The 23,752-nt window shown below is 36.6% G+C and overlaps 1 protein-coding gene across 6 annotated transcripts in view; it reads left to right on the top strand.

The window, feature by feature from the left end:
* Positions 1 to 5,135: 5,135 nt before the first annotated feature.
* The window catches only part of ctnnd2b (catenin (cadherin-associated protein), delta 2b), a 145,038-nt gene continuing 126,421 nt past the window's right edge, over positions 5,136 to 23,752 (top strand). For all 6 annotated transcript variants that reach the window (XM_056477004.1, XM_056477046.1, XM_056477030.1 and 3 more), the window contains exon 1: positions 5,136 to 5,362. The gene's annotated coding sequence lies outside the window, so the exon portion shown is untranslated. The remainder of the gene's footprint in view (positions 5,363 to 23,752) is intronic.

The following is a 23,752-nucleotide window of genomic DNA, read 5'->3' as shown; positions in this document are numbered from 1 at the left end:
GTCCTCCAAAACCTTCATAGTGCTGCACTGAACCTGACAGTAGTGTTTTTAAGCTATTACAAAGTTTTTTCCTCAAAAGGAAAGAAAAATTGCCCACCTCCTGTCAAAATAAAACATAATAAAAGATGCAGTATGCATATTATAATGCTTGGCGAATCTGGGCTATAATTGCAGACTAATAATCTAACATTTTATTGCATACTCAGCATCCTTAACTGAAATGTCTGGAAATGTGTAGTACTGTAAAACTTCTCATGCCTAGTAGTTGAAAAACCACATGTATTTACTTAAATTTTCCTCTATATCATGAATCGGTTTCTTTAAAGGGCACCTATGATGAAAATCATCTTGGACAGAACTGTGTGCAGGTATAGTGTGTCCACAGTCATATTGGGGTGATATAAACACAAAAAGTCTCTTTGTAAAAAATTCCTGACGTTAAAACAGGATTCAAATACCTCCTATTTTGAGGCCCACCACAACATGACGTATAGGAGTGGGGTTTCCTCGCCCATCGATTTGATTGCGAGCGATACAACAACATTGTGTGTGACTCATCATTGCAGAAAGGCTTGAATTAACTCCACAACAAATATACCAAATAATCGTTGGAAAAGTTCTTGCTGTAGTAAGGGAGATCTGCTTCATTCTTGTCTGTCACTGTGCTGTTTGTCTACGTGAAGGCTATGGCTCTGACACGCACATGGGAATGGTGGGCAGAGAAAACCAACTCATTCACATTAAAGGCACAGGCAACAAAAACAGCTACAATGTTATAACTGCTCAAATCTCCCAGATTTAAAAAGGTATACTAAATAAACCGATGGGTGTTTTGAGCTGAAACTTTACAGACAAATTCTGGAGACACAAAATACTTATCTTACATCTTGAAAAAGGCGTAATATAGCCCCTTAAATATTTTTCTAGCTTTTTGTTGTTGTTGTTGTCATTTTGACAAGTAAGAAACATAGCTTGTTTGATCTAGTTTAATTCTCAAATTTTAATTTAAAAATAAAATTAAGTTTACTTGTAGCTTTTAAAAATTCTGAGTAATCTTTAACTTTGCTGACATAGTATTTGAGTGTAATTCGCTATTGCACAAGCATCAGTGCGGTACTGGTGTTGTATCCCCATAATATGTGATGTTTTATAAACAAATTTTGTGAGGAGCACGCGCAGAAGTTTCAGTATCAAATACGTCATTGACAATTATTCAATTATCCAATCAGTTCCTGACCAAACCCCTATATATACCAAAGCTGTCTTACCTGCAGCATCTTACGATTTTAGCATCCCTCCACCACCCCGTCACCTCACCTCTTAAGCATTACAATCCCGGGGGGAGCGTTCTGGGGCCGGGCTAGAAACTTCACTCAAATCCCAATTCCTCTCTGTTTCCTGATAAGGGGAATAACTCGAGTTTGGGTGTCTTCCCCGAGCTCAGAGCCCTCTCCCCGGACAGCACGCCAAATACACTTTATTCTGAAACTATTGCAAGTGTGAACTCGTGAAATGGCCCTAATACCACTCACCAACATGTTAAAAAACGAATTGTTACAGTATAAAGTCCATGCTAGATTGGATTATGATTTCTGATTGTGATTCTGACTGTGCATCTAAACCCACGGAACATCCATCTTCAAATGATGCATTGTAATGGAATAGGGGCTGATTATGAGGGAACTGTCTGTGCCTTTTCATCCTCTAATCTTCCACTCAATGACACTGGAGTGAATGAACGCCTGTGTCCGCAGCTCCACAGCGGAAGTTCCTCGTCCAGACACGTCGTCTCTCTGTGGTTGTCTCTCTGTGGTTTGGCTGATCGCTGGCAGAAATGGGATTAACAGTGTTTTCATACAATGGTGCCTCTCACATGACATCATGCTGACATTTTGCTCTGCATTGAATACCTTTTCAGACAAAGGCAGCAGCGATCTAAACTGATCAAACAGAAATTGTCCTTTATCTGATTGTCCATTTACCTCCATTAACTCCCCACGCCAGAAAGGAGAAAACATTTTCCTATTAGAATTCATGTCAGTCTACATCTACTAAAACATTCTTTAATTTTTTTTTTTAGCTGAACACCTTAATTCTGTTAAATAACCGTCTGAAGGATATTGCAGACAAAACCAAAAAGCACTTTCTTGGTCTGGCAAGCTCTAATCAGATTGGCTGACTGTTTGCAGATTTCAGGAATAATGGAGTAGGCTTTCTCCCCAAGTCTGTCAGAAAACCAAGCCATATTAGCAATTTACAATAAGCATTTGTTTTAACTTATATACTACTTATATACTTATAATACTTGTAACTAAACTAATAGTTTAGACAATATGTTTGGGAAATAAATTGTTGGTATTTTTTCTTCCCCATCTGGCTTCTCCAGTTTATTTTTGAAACAGATGTACAAATGTTTTTAGAAATATCTGAGACTTCTGATTCATTAGCGCCTAATATCAAAGTGCCTTCAAATAATTTGCTACAAGCCAGAGTGTTAATAATGTATTGTTATTATCATTCATTCATTTTCTACCTTCATTCATTCTTAGTCCCTTTATTAATCTGTGGTCGCCACAGCAGAATGAACCGCCAACTTATCCAGCATATGTTTTACGCAGCGGATGACCTTCCAGCTGCAACCCCTTCCTGTGAAACATCCATACACAGTTTGTAAGATCAAGAAGCATGATGAGTTATTTTGTATAACAAAAATTAGTTTTACAAAAATTAACTATTTTAGGTGGCTCAGTGGTTTGCACTGATGCCTCACAGCAAGAAAGTCGCTGGTTCAAGTCCCAGCTGGGTCAGTTGGCATTTCTGTGTGGAGATTTTATGTTCTTCCTGTGTTGGTGGGGCTTTCCTCTGGGTGTTCCGGTTCCCCCGTCCAAAGACATGCGCTATAGGTGAATTGAATAAACTAAATTGGCCGTAGTGTATGTGTGTGAATGAGTGTGTTTGGGTGTTTGCCAGAACTGGGTTGCAGATAGAAGGGTATCCGCTGTGTAAAACATATGCTGGATAAGTAGGCGGTTCATTCCACTGTGGCGACCCCTAATGAATAAAGTGAGACTGTCCTCGCTGCAGCCCGCAGCTTGATGATGTAGTTGACCAGGTCTGCTACGTAGTTGACGATCGCCTACACCTCCTCCTCCCCTAAACCCAACCATCACAGTTGCATGGGGGCTACCTTAGTGGGCGCCGCTGGTCCACTACGTAGTTGACGATCGCCTACATCTCCCACTACCCTAAACCCAGCCATCACAGTAGCAAGGGCGTTACCTTAGTGGGTGGTACAAGGTCCGCTACATAGTTGACGATCGCCTACATCATTAACCTGCGGGCTGCAGAGAGGACATCTTGAATAAAGGGACTAAACTAGAGGAAAATGAATGAATGAACTATGGTTTTACTACAAAAAACAAACTAACAAACAAACAAACAAAAACATAATGATATAACTGTGACCACTGTGACAACAAATTCGCTATGGTTTTTCTACACTAAGCACATTTTTAATTGCATTTATGCTATGGATGCTATTATATGAATGAATTTCCTTAAGAATTAGTGTATCTATCTAACTAACTAATTAACATTTAATCATTGTATATTTGTAGTAAATACGTGGTTAACAAATGGTAATACACCAAATATGGTTATAATAGAATGTTTGTTTTTGCTGCGCAGTTTTTGTTTTTTTGCTGCATGTTTACATTTTTTATGTAAAACTTTTATAATTTAATGTAAAAATAGGGTGGATAAACCATATCTTTAAGAAATGAACCATGGTTTTATTACAGTATAGTGTTACTATATTACCATTACCAAGAAACCATATTTCTTGACTTATTGATTTGCATTTGTAAAACCATGGTTGTCTAGCTTAGTTTCCGAACACAAAGCTCTTGCACTTTACATATAAAGCATAATTGAATTGTTAGAAAATAATGCACACCCAAAGTGATGCAAAATCAAACTGATCAGAGAATGAGAGAGAGAGAAAGAGAGTGATGCAGTTTATATTACACAAACATAAACAGTTTAAATTATATATCTTTTTTTTCAAGTCATTGACCTTCAAACAGCTCATGTATGTAGGACTTCTCAGGCCTGTAGCCAGGGGGGTTCGGGTGGGTCTTTAGAACTCACTAGACAAAGGTCCAGAATCTGTCCCATGCATGAACTAATTTGTCCTATTTTGACTGCTATGCCATCATAAATAGTGAAAATAACCCATCAAAAAGGTTTTAAGACCAAGTGGAATCCTCTGTTGGCTGTTGCTTCAGTGTGACTTTTATTTTTCAAGAGTTCAACATCCAGCTGTGCAAGAAAACATACAATCTGACGTAAGAGAACTCTTCTTTCACTACTGTGCGGTTTTTAAATTGAGAAAATATTTTACAAGTAACGTTTAAAGCAGCCATTATTAAAATTAATTTGAGTACCATTTTATGATTGTTATCCATGAATTTTCAAATGTACTTTTTTGGTTATCATGATCATCCGACAATCTGTTTCAGCTAAAGTTGTGCTCAAAATGTCACTAAACTGCAGTATTTAAATCTTATGTTTAAATAGTATCCCAAATGAGGCCTATAACTGCAATAAGCTCCACTTTTTTTGAGAAAAAAAGAACCACCCTTTTCACTTGGCTGGCTACGGGCCTGATTCGTCTTTTTTTTTCAACCATAGCATTTGATTGTGCTTTTATTTTTGACTGTTGTAGGTTGTGAAATATCTGAAATCAATTAGCGTAGTGATATGGAACTGCAATGTTGTCAAGACCTGCCTACCTTAGCTGAAAATAATTGCACACCTGTTTACCAGTCAGTCACTAGCAAGCATTCAACATCCCGATAGTAGCCTATAAACACTTATTTCAAAGCAGGAAGTAGGTTGTTACCAAAAAAACAGTTACAGGGGTGAAAAACTCCCATGTGGGGATTACAAATTACGTCGCTGGTCAAGAAGTCTGACATCGGAGTTTAAATTGTAGAGGTGCAGTTCCACAAGTGAGCGCGCGATGTCGCTGTGGGACGCGTCGTCGACACTGCAGCAAGGTGGATGGGGATGGGGATGGTCCAGCAGGGTAGAGGAGGAGAGAGAGGGAGAGAGCAGTCGCTGCCGCCGCCGCTGCTGCTGCTGCTGTGTCCGTGGCTTCCCACCGCGGTTTTCCGGTCTCCTTCTATACCCACGGGTTTTCCTTGGATACCTAGCGGATGCTATCCTTTCCCTCCAGCGTCGCTTCAGCGTTCAATGCCAGCCTTTGGGAATGATTTCTGTGTGTTGCTCGCTGTGAATATTCGGCATTAATCGGGGAGGGGGAAGCGGAGAAGAGCGTTGTTCCTCTGGACATTATTCGGTAAGCGCAATGTCATTCCAGTTGCATTTCCAGCTGTCACATTCCCCACCTACAACCACGATATCTTGCCAAGAAAACGGTCGAAACAGTTGCGAGACCCCAGGTTTTAGCAGCGCGTGTTGTGTGTTTATTAGCATGTGGATGTCGCTGCATTTTTGTGTAGGGCTTTTATCGCATTTATTGCTCGTATGAGCGCAGGCTGGAAACTGAAAATGGAATCCATTAGAGCATCATTCTCCATCCAAGACGGATGGGAGGGGGAGCGAGAGCACAGAAAACCTATTACTTCCCTATTGACCTAAATTTCAATGATGTATTTATAAGATTACACTAGTCCACGGACACAACCGCTGCTTCTTTGTTTAGTTTTACAGCGTGTTCTCGCAAAACGTTTTGAAAAGCCAACTGTCAGGGTCTTTGCTTGAAGCAGTCTTTGCTTGCATCATTTGTGTCCATTCATTTTGAATTTCTTGATATGCTGGCTATTAGGCTTAGTTTTTTCTAGCATTACCGCCGAAAATGTGCATTTATGACAACTACATTGACAAATTATTTTTAAAATACCATTAAGGAGACGTTTTGAGTATGAAATAAGAATAAAGCTTATTAGTTGAGGTGTGCTGATGTGGAAATGGGAGGGCTGTGTGTGGCTTCACTGACCGCCACTCTCTGCACTTGCTTAGGTGAGGCCGACTTGAAGAGAATAAATAATAATTCAGCTTTTTTAGAAGCAGTTAGGCCCTTATGCTGTGATTATTCATTTTTATGTGAATAAAATGTTACATATAATGTTTTTAGATGTTGGTGTTTAATTCAGCACAAGCAGTTGTTTATTGACATCTTTCCTTATTGGATTTTTGATAGTTTGTTTTTCGAAAAACCTGCTGTTGTTGCAAGAACTTCACTGTGAAAATACTGTCTAACAGAAATCTTTTACATTAAAAACAAACTCTTTGATGTTTAGTAAAGTGAATTCAACAGAGTTCTGGGAATTCCTCTTTTTCGATATTTTGTTGAGCAAAACGTAATGTTTTTTATTCTATGAACTGGTGATAATTTAAAAATATCAATGTTTTCATTTATAGCATAAAATATCATAAAAAGGTGTGATGTTTTCACATTTGTATTTATGACAATACAAAACATCTTTTTCTTAAGAATAGTTAAGAAGTAAAAAAAAAGTTGGATTATTAACCCTTTTTTTAATCACAAAAAGTTAAAGCATTCTTACATATTTTTCTGGAAATGTCAACCTTGCCATGAAAAACATTAAGTTTCCACCAAAATAGTACTGTAAAAATACTCAAAAATGTGTCTCTCAATGTTTTTAACCAATTATATTTGATTTACCAAAGTCACACAAGTACCAATTTTACATCGGTCACATCCATAACGAAGAGGTGTCACATCCATAATGCGGCTTTTTCCTCATGAATGCAATAATGTAAAATAAAATCAATAATTTTTGTTCTATAGTGAGTTAACTCTTATCCTTTAGATTAGCATTATTTCTTTTGGGTTGTGCAGTTTAATTCACAGAATTTCTACAAAGTATGTTGTAGACCGTAAACTCGCAGGCTTTTTTGGTCACATCCGTAACGCATGTTTATTTTCCTCATTTAAATAAAAAAAATATGTTTAGAGATTGATATTTTTCTGATCCTATAACTCTGTGGTTAGTAGTTTTAGAAAACATAAACAGATTTTCAATATAATGTTAACATACTTTCTTTGTGTATTTATGTTTTGAATTTTTACTGCAAATGTCACATCCATAATGCTGGAATTGCTCATATCTCAAATCCATACCTACTAAATATATTAAAAAGCAGAGAAGCTGAGAGTTTTCAAGCGGTCTGTTTTTTTTCTCCCATGTGTAGTGATGAAGTGTGACTGCATTGGTGTGATTTACAGGTGCATTAATGCACAAAAGTACTTTTCTGCTGGAAAAAATCAAGAGAGATATAATGAGAGAGATGGAGAGAGATTGAAAGAGAGAGAGAATATTGATCGCTCAGGGGATCGGGCATTCTCAGGTTGATCATAAATTATACATTGCATATGGAATTTTTTGTGCAGAAAGGTTTCAGCAGACCTGGCCCTGGCATTCAACATTTTAATGTCCTGATGCACCCACACTAAGAGTGTGCTCTCAGAGAGCAACAGTGCATGACTGTGAAATATTGTATGCATGCTGGTATTAACCTGCTCGCTATATGGATGCATATGATTTAGAATGGGGGAGCTGTGTATGCATTTTGTAAAAGGTTGTGTATACTCGAAGGCCTAGTGGAGGTATGGCAAAAAAAGCAGCTATTTATGCAATTTTGTGCAAAGACAAAATGCAACAACTCCCATAAACATTTATATAGTTAACCATTTGCACAATAACTGTTATTATACAGTAACTTGACTTTCCATCAAAGGCCCTGCAAATTCAGGAGAATGGATAGGTAGTCAATAGTTTAGACTTGGCACGAAGACACCACATTTGCACAATGCTAGTATTATTATTAATTATTAAAATGATGCGCATGCATCACATGAGTGCATTAGTTTATTAAAGGCTTTTTACAAACAACTTGTTATTTCTCATCATTATCCCAAAGCCACCCACCATAGGGTTTCAATGTTCTTCTGTTAGATCATTGTTTGCAATCAAAATGTTTAATGTTTCATTGAGCACTGAGAAATTCCATGCAAATGTCAACCTTGACATGAAAAAAAAAAGTTTTCACCAAAATAGAGAAACCCTTTCTACGTTTTTTGTGTAGGCTTGTATTTTACAGTACTGTTAAACAGGTAAAATGTCTCTGTTAATGTATTCAGAGAATTCAATTTGATTTACCCATCACACAAGTGGCAATTTCATATATGTCACATCCATAACAAAGCTTTTTTCTCATGAATGCAAACATGTAAAAATCAAATAAAATTTATATCTGTATTATTATTACATGTATATTATAATCTATATTTTTGTTCTATAGTGAGCCAACCCATCCTTTTGATTAGCATTACTTCTTTTGGGTTGTGCAGTTTAATTCACAGAATTTCTTTGTTGCATATTGTCGGCGCCATTGGTGTAGTGGTTAGTGCGTCGACACATGCACTCCAGTGCTCGCGACGACCCCAGTTCAATTCCTGCCTCACGGTCCTATGGCGATCCTTCCCCTCTCTCTGCTCCCCATGCTTTTCTGTCAACACTTTCTACTGTCCTGTCCATTAAAGGTGAAAACCCTGAAAAAAAAAAAGTATGTTGCATACTGGAAATGCGCATTTCCTTTTCCCCACATCGATAATGCATGTTTATTTCCCTCAATTAAACTACACAAAATGTTTACAGAATAATATTTTTCTGATCCCATAACTCTGTGGTTAGTAGTTTTGGAAAATATAAACAGATGTTTTAATATAATGTTAACATATAGACCATTTTGAGGGATATAAACAACAACAATAGTCCTAGTGTATTTCCTGTTATACATTTTTAATTTCCTCAGCTTCTGAGATTCCAAAAATATCTATCTATATATATTGATAAACAATGATTGCTGTTATAATGCTAAGTTATGATTGAATCAACTCTTGTTACAGTTAAGCAATAGTTTGACAACATGCAGGAAATGTTCATGGGCCAATGACATCACTAAAATGAAATGGTCTCTGTGAATTAATGTTTGAAATTTTTACTTTAAATGCCACATCCATAAGGCTGGATTTGCTCAACTGTGATTTCTGTTAGATTTATCTTGATCTATTAAGTTTATGTATCTGTTTTTTTTTTAAAGAAATATTTTGTTATTGATGCTAACATTCATACTTTTTATATAAAGAGTTTTTATTATTTCTCTTCTTTTATGCTCTTTTGTTAAATGAGAACAGAGTAAAACTCTATTGTGCTCATGTAGTGTTCAGTATTCTGTTCAGGACAAGGTAATAGACCTATTGATAAATATCAGACTTGACTCCAGCCACTTGGTATGGGCTGACTCAGTCTCCCTTTCTGATAATGACCCCAGAGATAAAGCTGGTGATGACACAGACATTTGCCATTGTTGTCATCTGAGTTGACACACACAGCTGATATGTAGTTAAAGCTGTCACGCAGGATAATATGAGAGCACATACATTTCCTTTATATTTTTTATGAATATGCCTACTGAAGATCTGCCAAATGGTGTCTTGAATTTTGATGAATCTTTGATGAATCACTTCGATTTGATGTGTTCACTTAATTTGGAGCTAGATACTACAGTTGTTAACCTCGGTGGATATTATTTGAGTGTTTGATTACTTGAGATGTGCACATGTTTGATTTTAGCTTTGCCTGTCATATTTGAAGACTAGTATATTTATAAATGATAGTCAGTTAATAGTTTTCACATGCCATAAACCCCAAAGAAGCACTCTCCTTAAGGGAAATACAAGGCTGTTTTTTGCTGATCATTAATTTTTTATTTATTGTTTTTATTAAGTTCGTAAAGGAAAAAGACCAAATTCCTTCCAGGAATTTGTTCTCTGCATCTCTAGCCATATGACTGAAAGCTACATATTTAGATTTCTGTGAAGTTCAGCAATTATTTTAACAACAAAACACTGCTTTCAGGATTTTACTGTGTAATCAATGCAGATACTTTTATGTGATGATGTCACACCACAGCGTCTTGCATCACAGTTATGTTTTATGAAAATTGGCTCAGAAATAGTTTAATATTGTGAAATTGATCGATTTCTGCCTTATGGCTGTAGGATCATTGTTTTGTACAGTGTAATGGCCTGGTTTACATATCATAAATTATAGATTCAGCACTTTGTTAGTACACCTTGCTAGTACACAGTTAATACCAGTTTTGCCTTCATAACTGCCTTAATTCTTTACACCGAAGGTGCTGGAAACATTCGTCAGAGATTTTTCTTCATATTGACATGATAGTATCATGCAGTACCTGAGATCAACTTCCCATTCATAAAGTGAATCTCCCTTTCATCACATCTCAAAAGCTCTCTATTGGACTGAGATCTGGTGAATGTGGAGGACATTGGAGTTGTGAACTCAAGTTCAAGAACCCAGTTTGAGATTATTTGAGCTTTGTGTTCCTGATGGAAGTAGCCTTCGCAAGATGAGTACACTGTGGTCATAAAGAAATGGAGGGTTCGGCTTCAGTACATTAAACAATGTTTAATTAGTAATAAGACAGCCAATCCCACACACCATTACACCATTACCCTGAACAAATGCAGGATGTATCAATGCTTTTTAGATGTTTATTCCAAATTCTGATCCTACCATCCAAATGTTACAATTAGGCATGGGACGACAAACGGTTTCAAGGTTTACTGAGGTCTGGAAAAAGTCAAGGTTTTAAAACCACAAAATTACGCTCTTATAGCATATTGATTTTTTAAATTGTTTTTTTTTTTTCATTTAGATTTTTAGGGCAACAGTATCTCCCCATCAAAAGCTACTGGTCAGCACACAATTAAGGAAACATTTGAAAAACAAATCGCTCATATATCAATATCCAAGCATGCTATGGACCTGAACAGTGCAGTGGCTTATTTATATTCAAAGAAAAGAAATATATCTAAAGATATCTGTGTTTTTGAAACTAATAAAGACAGATGAAGTCAGTGATTTATTTAAATTATTTAGGCTGACATGCTCAATTCTTCAAAATGTTTTAAATGTTTTCTTAAAATAAAATAAAATATATTGTGTTAAATGTGGGGGAAAAAGTTGCTGTTTTTTACTCAGACATTTCAAAAGAACAAATTTTAGAGCAGTAATTGCAATACATGATACTTTAAAACTGTGATATTTTTATCCATATATCGGCTTATGTCTAGTTGCAGTGTTCATTAGACCAGGACAACATTTTTCAATCTTCTATTGTCCAATTTTGGTGAGCTCGTGTGAATTAAATAAAGTTACTGTTGCCTTTCTATTAGCTTGATCCAGTCTGGCCATTCTCCTCCGACAGCTGGCGTCATCAAGAGACTTTGGTCTGCAGAAATGTCACTCTTTTCTAATTTTCAAACCATTCTCTGTAAACCCTAGAGATGGTTTTGTGTAAAAATCCTTGTAGATCAGTCTCTGAAATACTCAGACTGCCTGGCACCAACAACCATGGCACATTCAAAGTCACTTAAATCCCAATTCTGGTGCTTGGTTTGAATTTCAGTACATCAGACATTGAGTTGCTGCCACGTGATTGGCTAATTAGATGCAGTATTCACATTAATAATCAGCTGAAACTTTAAAGTGGCCAGTCAGTGTAACACCACAATATCAACTCAATTCATTTTTTCATTTCCATAAATCAACCGATTCTCTTTGTAGTCGTGAATTTGACAATAGTGGAATTATGACCATACAAAATCCTGTAGATATGGCTTTGAAGTTGGATATTCCTCTTGTGTTTATTTCTTACGTGCGCTAAGTTGTCTTACTGTTATTGGGGGAGGGGGGGGGGGGGGGTATTTTCCCGGCATTGCCTTGTACACATCAAGTGCTTGAGTGAGCGATCTTTCCTCAACTTCATTTAGCCAGTGTACCATGCAAACATCTTCTTATATGCACACGGCCAATGCACCGGGGAGCAGCCTTGCTTATGCACACACTGTCAGTGCTCCAGAAAAGACTTGATAGGAGGGCAGAAAATACATTCTTACCTGACTGCCTGGATTATACAGACCTGGAGTGAGGAGAGACAAGCTGTGCTCACTGAGCATTTGCACTTGTGATTAAGGAATCCACTGACACATGAAATATGAAATATGAGAGACAGCAGGGCCCTTGCGATCTATTTTTAGATTTGCCAACCAAAATAAATTCAAAAGGAAGGTTATTGTTGTTTTTGCAGATGCCATTATACCATTGTTTAAAGTTCCTCTAAACTCAACAGCAAAAGTTTGCTTTTAAACCCATATCTTGGATGTGCTTGATGAAAAAATGTGGGTATTTAGGCACAGTTTATTCAATAAAATGTCTGGGTCATGACCATGCTTTACAAATAGTACCATAACTTTTATACCATTGTATAACTGTAAATTATTTTAATATTAGATGAAATGCTTCATTCAGATGGTCAAATGCTTTTGTTTAATGAACATTAAACTGGACAATTGACTGTTGCCACTGGCAACCAATTTTCTAAATAACTGTACTATGCTTTTGCATTATAAGCTCTTTTGTATTCTTGCCTTGCACTATCAAATAATGTTAGTTTAAATCACTATGTCATGTCTATTCATGCTTTTATTTGATGCATTTATGTCAACAGGGTAATTTACTGCCACTCTAGGATAATACTAAAAAAAGTAATTTTATTTTGTTTACACATTTTTTTACACATTTATTTTACATTAAACATATTTTATGTTTATTTTGCAGTTACAAGGTTTCTTTGCATATTAAAATGTCCACAATTCACATCCTAAAAAGTTTTACAGTGTATCCGGAAAGTATTCTTAGCGCTTCACCTTTTCCACATTTATTTTCTCAAAATTCTACACACAATACTCCATACTGACAATGTGAAATTTTTTTTAACTTGTTGCAAATTTATTAAAAATAAAAAACCTGAAAAATCACATGTACATAAATATTTACTGCCTTTGCTCAATACTTTGTTGATGCACCTTTGGCAGCAATTACAGCCTCAAGTCTTTTTGAACATGATACTACAAGCTTGGCACACCTGTCTTGGGGAATGTTTGCCCATTCCTCTTTGCATTACCTCTCAAGCTCTATCAGGCTGGGAAGTGATGGTGTACAGCCATTTTCAGATCTCTCCAGAGATGTTCAATAGGATTTTGGTCTGGGCTCTGGCTGGGCCACTTAAGGACATTCACAGAGTTGTTGTGAAGCTACTCCATTGATATTTTGGCGGTGTGCTTTGGGTCATTGTCCTGCTGGAAGATGAACCGTCGCCCCAGACAGTCAAGAGCACTCTGAAGCAGGTTTTCATTCAGGATGAACCGTCATTCAGGTTTTCATTCAGGATGAACCGTCGCCCCAGACAGTCAAGAACACTCTGAAGCAGGTTTTCATTCAGGATGTCTCTTTACATTGCTGTATTCATCTTTCCCTCTATCCTGACTAGCCTTAAAGTTCCTGCTGCTGAAAAACATCCCCACAGCATGATGCTGCCACCACCATGCTTCACTGTAGGGATGCTATAGGGGTGCCTGGCCTCCAAAAATAACGCCTGGCATTCACTCCAAAGAGTTCAATTTTAGTCTCATCAGATTAGAGAATTTTGTTTCTTATAGTCTAAGAGTCCTTCAGATGCCTTTTGGCAAATTCCAGGCGGGCTGCTATGTGCTTCTGTGCTATGTGGCTTCTGTCTGGCCACTCTACCATACAGGTCTGATTGATGGATTGCTGCACAGATGGTTGTCCTTCTGTAAGGTTCTCCTCTCTCCACAGAAGAATGCTGGAGCTCAGACAGAGTGACCATTGGATTATTGATCACCTCCCTGACTAAGGCCCTTCACCCCCGATCACTCAGTTTAGATGGCTGGCCAGCTCTAGTAAGAGTCCTGGTGGTTCCAAACATTTTCCACTTATGAATGATAGAGGCTACAATGCTCATTGAAACCTTCAGATCTGCAGAAAATTTTCTGTAACCTTCCCAAGCCTTGTGCCTCGAGACAATCCTGTCTCGGAGGTCTACAGACAATTCCTTTGTCTTCATGCTTTGACATGCACTGTCAAACCTGGGACCTTATATAGTCAGGTGTATGCCATTTCACATCATGTCCAATCAGCTAAATTGACCACAGGTGAACTCTAATTAAGCTGCTGAAACATCTCAAGAATGATCAGTGGAAACAGAATGGACCTGAGCTCAATTTAGAGCTTCACAGCAAAGGCAAAATACAAAAATCTTTTTTCACATTGTCATTATGGGGTATTGTTTGTAGAATTTTGAGAAAATAAGTGAATTTAATCCATATTGGAATAAGGCTGTAACATAAAAAAATGTGGAAAAAGTGAAGCGCTATGAATACTTTCCAGATACACTGTAAATGAGAGCAGACAATCTTAAAATCATAGCATTTAGAATGTATTGCATAAAATGACTTCCTCAGGAGTTTTCTAGTATAGAGTTTTCTAGTAGTCTTGTTTTTAATTTAGTTTAATTTCTCATGGCTTAATTGAATTAATTTCTTCATTTTGCATATCAGTTCTGATTTAAGAATGTTAAAATACATTCTTTAATCAGAATTGATGTGCAAAACAAAGAAATGAATTCTATTAAGCCATGAGAAATGAAGCTAAATTAAAAACAAGACTGCTTCTGTGTAATTTTGTTAATCACGGTGCATCTTGAATTGAATACGCACTGAAAAATCTAACCTTAAGCTCTTTATTTTGTCAAATAAATTAAAAGAAGTAAATGAGGCTGATACAAAGTTTCTGTTTTCCCAAACACAGCTTATTATGTACACCTTACAAATTTGCATAGAGATTTTCAAATTCTCTCTTCATATTATGCGTAGACTTTTCTTTACTGGGTCTTAAAAAGCAGTGGTTGTAAACTATTGCTATCATTTTGACCAGAAGGAGTCCTCTTTGCTGTTGTTCGGCAGCCAATTATAGAGGATTCCGGCACATCAGTAAATTTATTATCTGGAACAACCACAAGTGTATGCTCGTAAATTAGCTTTACATAAGCAAACAACAGCCTGACATGAATGTTTGCAAGTTCAGTTTCTCTTTCTTCATCCTTTAGGAGTATAACGCTACTTTTGTCTTGGAGAACTCAGTGGGTGTATTAGATTTCCGCTGTTGTTTCTTCACAGATAACACTAGTAAACACAGCTTTCAGCAATGTCAACTTTCTCCAGCAGCAATGTCATTAATCCCATACTAGGTCAGGCTCTTTACTGAGCCAACCGATTCCACCCAGAGCTACACAGGCATGGCAGCAATGTCCTCGTGCCACGCTTGAAAAATCCAAGCCTTACACTGATATCCCTTGATGCATTTTCTAGGCATAGCAGAACTGCAAATATATGTTTTCTGTCATTTCCCTGACACACCACAAATCATAAGTCGTTCACTTCGTGACGCTTGAAGGTTGCAGATGAATTTGAAAAGTTAATCATAGGATGATGTGTAAAAAATTTTTGATATCAGTGAGTTCGAAAGTAACTAAAAGGAGAGCTGTTTTCTGCTACTTTCCATACGGAGACTGTCGTTAAATGAAAGCCAAAGGGATAATTGTTTCAATTATAGTTCTTAATTCACATAGGCTCTACCTATAATATGCTGCTATGTTCTTCTACTTAACGCAAATAAAGAGGGAAAGAGGTAGCTATTGAAAAAATATAATGCACTCAGACATCATCACCAGAGACTATAGAGGAGAAAAAGCCCTAATAAGCAGTGGGGCCTGTTTGATCACAGCAAGCCTCACATAATTACTCTTTATCATCGATGTCACGCTCAGCTGTCCTTTGAGAACATGATCCGAGGAGCATTTTAATTGCCTCACATTTGCGCTGCTTCTCAATGTATCGTTGACATTTTGGGCAAGGAGACATGTCTTGAAAAGCCATACAATCCGCCACCAGGACTTTTGCAGCTAGTTAATTAGATCTAGAAGGCGCTGTGCTGTATAGTGAGAGGATAACCGAATGTGTCTGTTTTTGTAGTGGTCACTCTTATTCATTTAATTTCAAATGATTTTTTTTAAAGGTGTTTAATCCGTATGTCTAAGGCTGGATCGTTATTGAGCCACATGGCAGAAATAAATGTAACAGCCAGCCAGTTCTCGTTGCTAATAAGTCAATGAGCTTTTTAACATTTCACTTAAGAAAAAGCATTTAATTTGAGAAAAACTACACATCTCGGAATGTCAGCAAAATATCAGCATCTCTGGTTGTCCCGGCTGGACCAGGAGGCGTTTCTGTGTGGAGTTTGCATGTTCTCCCCGTGTTAGCATGGGTTTCCTCCGGGTGCTCCAGTTTCCCCCACAGTCCAAAGACATGCGGTGAATTGGGTAAACAAATTTGGCCGTAGTGTATGTGTGTGTGTGAATGTGAGAGTGTATGTGTGTTTCCCAGTATGGGTTGCAGTTGGAAGGGTATCCGCAGAAAAACAAATGCTGGAATAGTTGGTGGTTCATTCTGGTGCGGTGACCCCTGATAAATGAGGGACTTTAAACCAAAGGAAAATGAATAAATAAAAAAAACTGTTCGTTAACTGATATTAATTTACCTACTTGTTACCTGTATCTGTAGTACACTGATGCTGCGTTCAAATCCTCCTGGGATTTTCCTACTTATGAGTTGACAAGTCGTAATAATGATTTCGGGTGCATTCAAGTCGCTTTCGTCAGCACAAGATGGCGTTTTACCTACTTTTGATAAATTATACGAAATTACAGCTGGGTTTGTTAACTGCTTATAGAAAATGAGGAGCTAAAATTTGCATCAATTGTATTTTATCACTGACAGCCCTCAAGAGTTAAATTTGCACCCATGAATTCAGCCCACTGATTAATATGTAATAAGATATAGTGATATAATTCATTATTGATCAGCGATTCTGTCTTGTTTCTCACTGACACAAAGCCAAGTCATTGACGCTTCAATTAAAATTTGAGTTTCCCCTCTCATAGTACCAATGGTCACAATCACCAGCGATCTAATCCTTATAGATCACTGGTAAACACACAGATCACATTGGGCTATAAATCTGCTGGTATATGGACTACAAGATCCAGTCATGCAACACACACACACCTGCTCCAAGTCTCTATTGATTACACTCTCACAGCTGATGGTGCATGGATTGATTACACACACATACATGCAGCTCACTTTGACACTCTCATTACTGAGTCTTGTAAACAGTTTTGTGAACATTATGATGCATTTACCTTGCCTTGTCTTGCCATGTTTTTGACCCTCGCTTTGATTCTTTGTTTATGTTGTCTGCTAAATGCCTTTTGACAATCTGCCTGTGTATTTGACTACGACTCTGAATTGCCCGTATACATCTGTTTGCTTCTGTGTTAACTGTTGCATGCCTGACCATTCCATTTTATGAACATGTGTTTGGATCCGCACTCCCTTGTTAAGCTTGTAAATATAATTTATCCGACATTACATAAATGCACAATGACAACCACCAAGTGAAGTTTATTTATAAGCTATTTTTTTTTCTTGAAAAACAGGTAGTGATGGGAAAGTATGATAAAAAACTATGAAGAAACAGCTATTTCTGTGAAAAACATAAAATGTAAACCATTTATGTCAAATAGGAATACCATTTTTTTCACCGTAAACTATAAAATTATAATTTTTTCAGTTATTTTTTTTATTTTGAAAAAAAAGCATTGCATGTAGGGTTAGATTTATTACAGTTATGTATTGTTTGTAGTAATGCATAATGTATAAGGGAAATATTTAAATGTTTTATTGATATAAATCACAGAATCAAAAAAAATAATAATACAAATTTTATCATTCAATGGATTTTATTGAAAAGTTGTCTTATTCTGTTGCAGTCATTCACAAAGTTTATAGTCTTTTATTCATTCATTCATTCATTTTCTTGTCTGCTTAGTCCCTTTATTAATCCGGGGTCACCACAGCGGTTCTCAGCGGGCATCTCAGCGATTTACTGAGATGTATTGTTGGTGATTAGATGGGTGCCAGATTGGGTAGCAATACATGAACAAAGGAAAATTAAGACCTGTTTAAAAAAATATTTAAGACCTGCAATACAATATTTCTGTAAATTTAAGACTTTTTAAGGCCTAAAATTTAGTTTTTGACATTTAAGACATTAAGACTTTTTAAGACCTCGTAGAAATCCTGTTGATCATTATTTTACAGTACTTAGCATCATACAAAAAGTTTGAAAACCTCTGATCTAGATGTTCCTGGTTCTTCAAAAGTGGTACAAGAAGTTCTAATGTTTTGTGTCTTTTTATATCCAAAATATAGCCAAACATGCTTTTTAAAATGGCGTTTTTAGTTGACAAAAATGATATTTTCTGTAATTGTTGTGCTAAAGTGTGATCGGTGTGGTTGCCAGACCCACCCTTTAATATACCAATCTCTTTTAGTGAACCAAAGAAATGTTCTGAAAAAGTATGAAATTGTCTGTGCATATCTGTGCATCTTTTTGCAGCCAGTAAATGCAATGCATCACACGTCATACCATCTCCACCATAACCACTAGCAGTGAAAAGACATGAGAGAGAAACAAAAGCATGAGGGGTCAACAAAAGGGATGACAAGAAATCAAAAAAAAAAAAGTCAAATCAGCAGAAAAAGCAAGCAAACAAACAAAAAAGAGAAAGATCTACAGTACTTTAGTTCACAGGAGATGATCATCAATGGCCTCTCAGCACATCAAATTAATGTCACACGATAAAACCAAAAATATGCTTAATATCAATATAAAGACAGAGTGAAAAAGGTGGAACTGATTACCTCATGCGCTAATATTTCTGTAATAATACTATTGTGGAAATGCGTGATATGTTTTTGTGATTTGGCCTTTTGTAAGTGTACATAGGCAACCAAGGGAACTGCAGGTAGTGAGGTCATGTGAAGTCTGATTCATGCTGTAGGGGAGAGAAGAGTAAGATGTGTCACCCTCTTAATCAAGCAATGTTGTTTTTAATTAGACCACATATTGGGAAAAAAGTCCATCATAAGCTTCTTGGGGTAGAAAAATGCACAAATAGTAGCGTTTCATTCATTCATTCATTTTCTTTTCGGCTTAGTACCTTTATTAATCCGGGGTCGCCACAGCGGAATGAACCACCAACTTATCCAGCACATGTTTTACGCAGCAGATGCCTTTCCAGCCGCAACCCATCTCTGGGAAACACCCATACACACTCATTTACACTCATACACTACGGACAATTTAGCCTACCCAATTCACCTGTACCGCATGTTTTTGGACTGTGGGGGAAATCAGAGCACCCGGAGGAAACCCACACGAATGCAGGGAGAACATGCAAACTCCCCACAGAAACGCCAACCGCCCCAGCCGAGGCTCGAACCGGCAACCTTCTTGCTGTGAGGCGACAGCACTACCTACTGAACCACTGCGTCGCCCTAGCCTTTTATTAATAGCGTAAAAAATATTGCGATAAATATCTATATCATATGATATTATGATTGTATTTTGACCATGTTGCACATGTACCACATGCGTGGTACATTTCAGATTCACTAAAATATTTACAGGTACAGCAAAGACACGGTTAAATTAATATACCGATTGCAATATAAAAGACACATTATCTCCAGTCCCCTTTCGGTGCTTTGTGCAGGAGCACATAACGTCATCTCCCAGTGTGCCAGACTCACAGAAAAAGAGATTAGTTTCCTTTAAGACCTTATTGAACATTTTAATCTTGCAGTGTGCTCAGAATTTTATTGCCGCTTCATTCTCAGCATTGTCAGTCGTGTGTCAAGACAATAAAAAACAAATCTGTCCACAGTCAGAATACAAAGGACTGATTAATGTCTGTGCTCTTAACGAAGCTGTAAAAATATTTGTTTTCCTTCATCTTTCCATCCCCCCGGCATATATGTTATATAACTAATATACTTTGTAATAATTAGGGATTTTGTTTTAATGATTTCACATGAGATTTCACATAAATATTTATCTTCCAAATGCTGGTTCTTAATGCATCGCCCTCGTTTTCTCCGTCTCATTAATTCCAGCCACTAATCAAGGCTGATTTTATTCTGACAATATTGTTGGGTGGGTAAAAGTGTGTGAATGTGGGGTGTGACTGTAAACACAATATGTGCCTTTTGTTGCACATTTCTTATAGTATCCTGTGGGATCACATGACTAATTGTGAACCTGGGATCAAAGCCGTGATGTCTGCCAATAGCAACATCAGCTGAACACCATCAAGATGCATCGTTTTTTTTCAGGAACATCTGCCGTTTCACTGGGTGATCAGATTTTGGGAGTGAGTCTTCTGAATCTTGTGGAAAAACAAAAATGCAGAATGTCTGAAGGGATTGAAACATTGTCAAAAGCATATGGCCAATGTCTTAATGGGATGTTATGGGAATGAAAATGCAAAGGCAGGAAGGCAGGGCAGTGTTTTTTAATGAGATGTTTAATACACAAAACAAGATTAACAGGTTGTGAGATAGCTTGGCATAAAGCATAACATAAATTAAGTTACTCAATATTTGATTAGTGATGTGCAATATTTACAAAAATTATATTTTGAGGGATTTGTTTATTGGGATGTTAGATGGTGGCAGGTCTCTGTCTTTAAGGTGCCATAGAATGACAATCTGGATATACCTATTGTAGGCATAGCTGATTTAGCTGATCATAGTTGATCTACAGCAGGGGTGCCTAAACATTTTCATAAAGGGCCAAAAAACAAATATCATTATGAGCCGTGGGCCGAATGTAAATATACCAAACTGTATTACAATAAAGTTGCCATGCTTAAATTGCTAATTTATTTCATAATATTTCATAATAAATAAATAAAAACCATACTTTAAATTGCATTAACTAATGTAGTGTAACTTTTCAAATGATAACTTATTACAATACAAACATAACAGTGAACTCTAGAGTTTAATGCTAAATACACTAGTCAAGCAGAATCTGCCTTTGCCTTGATTTGCTCACCAATGTCTCTGCATTGTTCTCTATCCATCAGGTGACAGTATGTACATTTTAAATAAATCTGATTAATTTACAATGTTTAATTGAAACATTTAATTTCAATTAGCTTTTAACAATAAAACAAAAGCTTACATTAGATTTGAAATGAATTCAATCTCTAAACCAGTGTTTCCCAACCCTGTTCCTGAAGGCACATCAACAGTACACATTTTCAACCTCTCCCTAATCAAACACACCTGAATCAACTTATCATAACATCAGAAGAGACTCCAACACCTGAAGTTAATGGGTCAGAAGAGGGAGACATCCAAAATATGTACTGTTGGTGTGCCTCCAGGAACAGGGTTGGGAAACACTGCTTTAAACCATCCCCATCATTCTTCCACTCTTCTCAGATGGGATGGCGGGCCCTAGTTTGGGCATCTCTGATCTATAGCTTGCATTATACTGTGTATGCGGGACTCATATTTTGAAAACAAGAATTATAGAAATTTATTACAGTATAGAAATCTCAGTTAATGCAAACAGGCGTGGTGAATCTTATCGCAGCTTGTAACCAAAGCTCAACACAAAATTCAGGTAAGACAAATTATAAAGTGCAAACCTTTATTTAATTTTACTCTGAAATAAAACTTTCTAGGACTTCAGCTGAAAACAGTGTCGATCTACTCTGTTTTCTAAAATATGCTTTGACAACTGAACAATTATTATTTTCAGAGTACATCATGCTTTGTGTGTGTGTGTGTGTGTGTGTGTGTGTGTGTGTGTGTGTGTGCATTAGTTATGCAATGATTATAGACTTTGGTTGTACGGTTTCTTGATTATTATGCATTAATTTCATAACACTACTAGTTTAGTAAATCATATGAAAACTTAAAGAGGTATTTATTGCTGCTCAGTAACCAAATAATACTACAATAATAATACAATTATAAAACAATTAAAAATTTATAATAATATTATACAAAATAATATAAAAAATACAATAGTCCATTTCACTTTGGACTTAAAAGTAAGTGGCATTTAAACATGAGTAATAATTTTACACTGAAAATAAATGATAAAACAATAAATAAACAAATAAGAATAAATAAAAGAATAGAGCATTAATATTCATGACCATTCCAAATAGAGTCAAAACCAAACTTTTCCTTCTAGGGGTAGTTCCTGTGGTTTTTAATGAGCATAATACATTTCTGGAGATTATTTGTACTTACTATGTAGATATCATTAAAAAATGTTACATATTGAATACTTGCACTCTATGGCACCTTTAATGTCTGATTTACTGAACTGTTCATTTAAAAACAAAGAGGATTAGCATCTTTATGAATGGATCAATGAATTATTTTCTCACTTTGTTCTAAACTCGGTTATTTCAAGAAGAAAATTCTGGAAAAAACACTATTTCATGCACTGCATTGTCACGCATTCAATGTATTTGGAATCTTAATAAGTGTTTTTGTTTGCTTTCTTATATAGGGAGTGACATACTTGAGCTTGCATATTGAAAAAACATCTATTAGGATATTATATGATAAATATCATACGCCCTTAAAACAGGTATTAGAACTGTGATTTCTTGCAATCCTGATTTCTGTTTTATTCATGCTTTCTGTTTTTGTAGATACTGTTGCTATGAGTTGTAAGTACTCCCAAAAGACAGATGATGCAGCAGAATAACTGGGTGCAGTCAAAGTCTCTTACACCATCTATATATAAACCTACACATGCAGAAGACACACTTGGAATAACAGAATATTAATATAGTGTATTGCACAGACACTGTTTGAAATGTTTCTTTTTTTTTGGAGAATTTAATCACAAGGATAAACCCATGTAGAAAATATTAGGCTAATATTTTGCCATCCAGAACTACCTTGAATCATTAGTGCAAAACATCTTGAGAGGAATTAGTTGCTGTGTGCCGCAGCATCACAGATATGATCAACTGTATGCCTCACGGTTCGCCTTCTTGGTGAGAGACTGTCATAATGGATTGATATCTCTATGGAAACGGGAGCCTGTTAGCGGGCTCAAGCATGATGTCATAGACAAATTAGGCATTCAGACATGTGCGGCTGAGCTCCAATAGAGAGATTCTCTTTTGTTATGGGGCTTTCAGCAGTTCTAAGCTGACATTTATTATCAATATTTCTCCAGTTTGATCAATTTATGTCAATTTCTGCGTTTTAGCTATTTGATATCTGCAGCCAATGTCAGTAGAAAGACTTAAAATGTCTACATTCACCTCAGTGGTCATCCGGGCAAAGACACAATCAAGTTAATCTAAAAATGTAGCCTTTGTCACTTTAAGGTGACAGTGTTTTTTCATGCACCTGTTGGAATTGAGGATTTGGTGCTTTTTGTCTTTACATTTAGGTTTATTTAAGTCTATAGAACATTTTCCAGCATTTCTTTGTCAATTTGTATTTGTAGATTTCAATTTATAGCTTTCAAGTGATGTCATACCATTAGGGGAATGCCCCCCTGGTAGGCAAAACAACGCTATCTGTCACTGTCCGACAAGAGCTGGGTGATTTAGTTTTTTAGCGAAAATGCTAGACAGTCGTTGTGCAACAGGATATACTACTTGACGAGGAAACATGCATCTACAGAATTCTTTTAGAGAAAGAAAAGCAGAAAGAAATTTGTGCCAAACATCAGCATTATTGACCCATCCCGATCATAAGTACCTATTTCTGCATATAAATATGTGTGTTTTTTATTTTTAT

Source organism: Danio aesculapii, chromosome 2 (assembly GCF_903798145.1).
Source record: "Danio aesculapii chromosome 2, fDanAes4.1, whole genome shotgun sequence".
Lineage (NCBI taxonomy): Eukaryota > Metazoa > Chordata > Actinopteri > Cypriniformes > Danionidae > Danio > Danio aesculapii.
The sequence above is the reverse complement of the archived record's forward strand: the minus strand, read 5'-3'. Positions and strand labels throughout refer to the sequence as shown.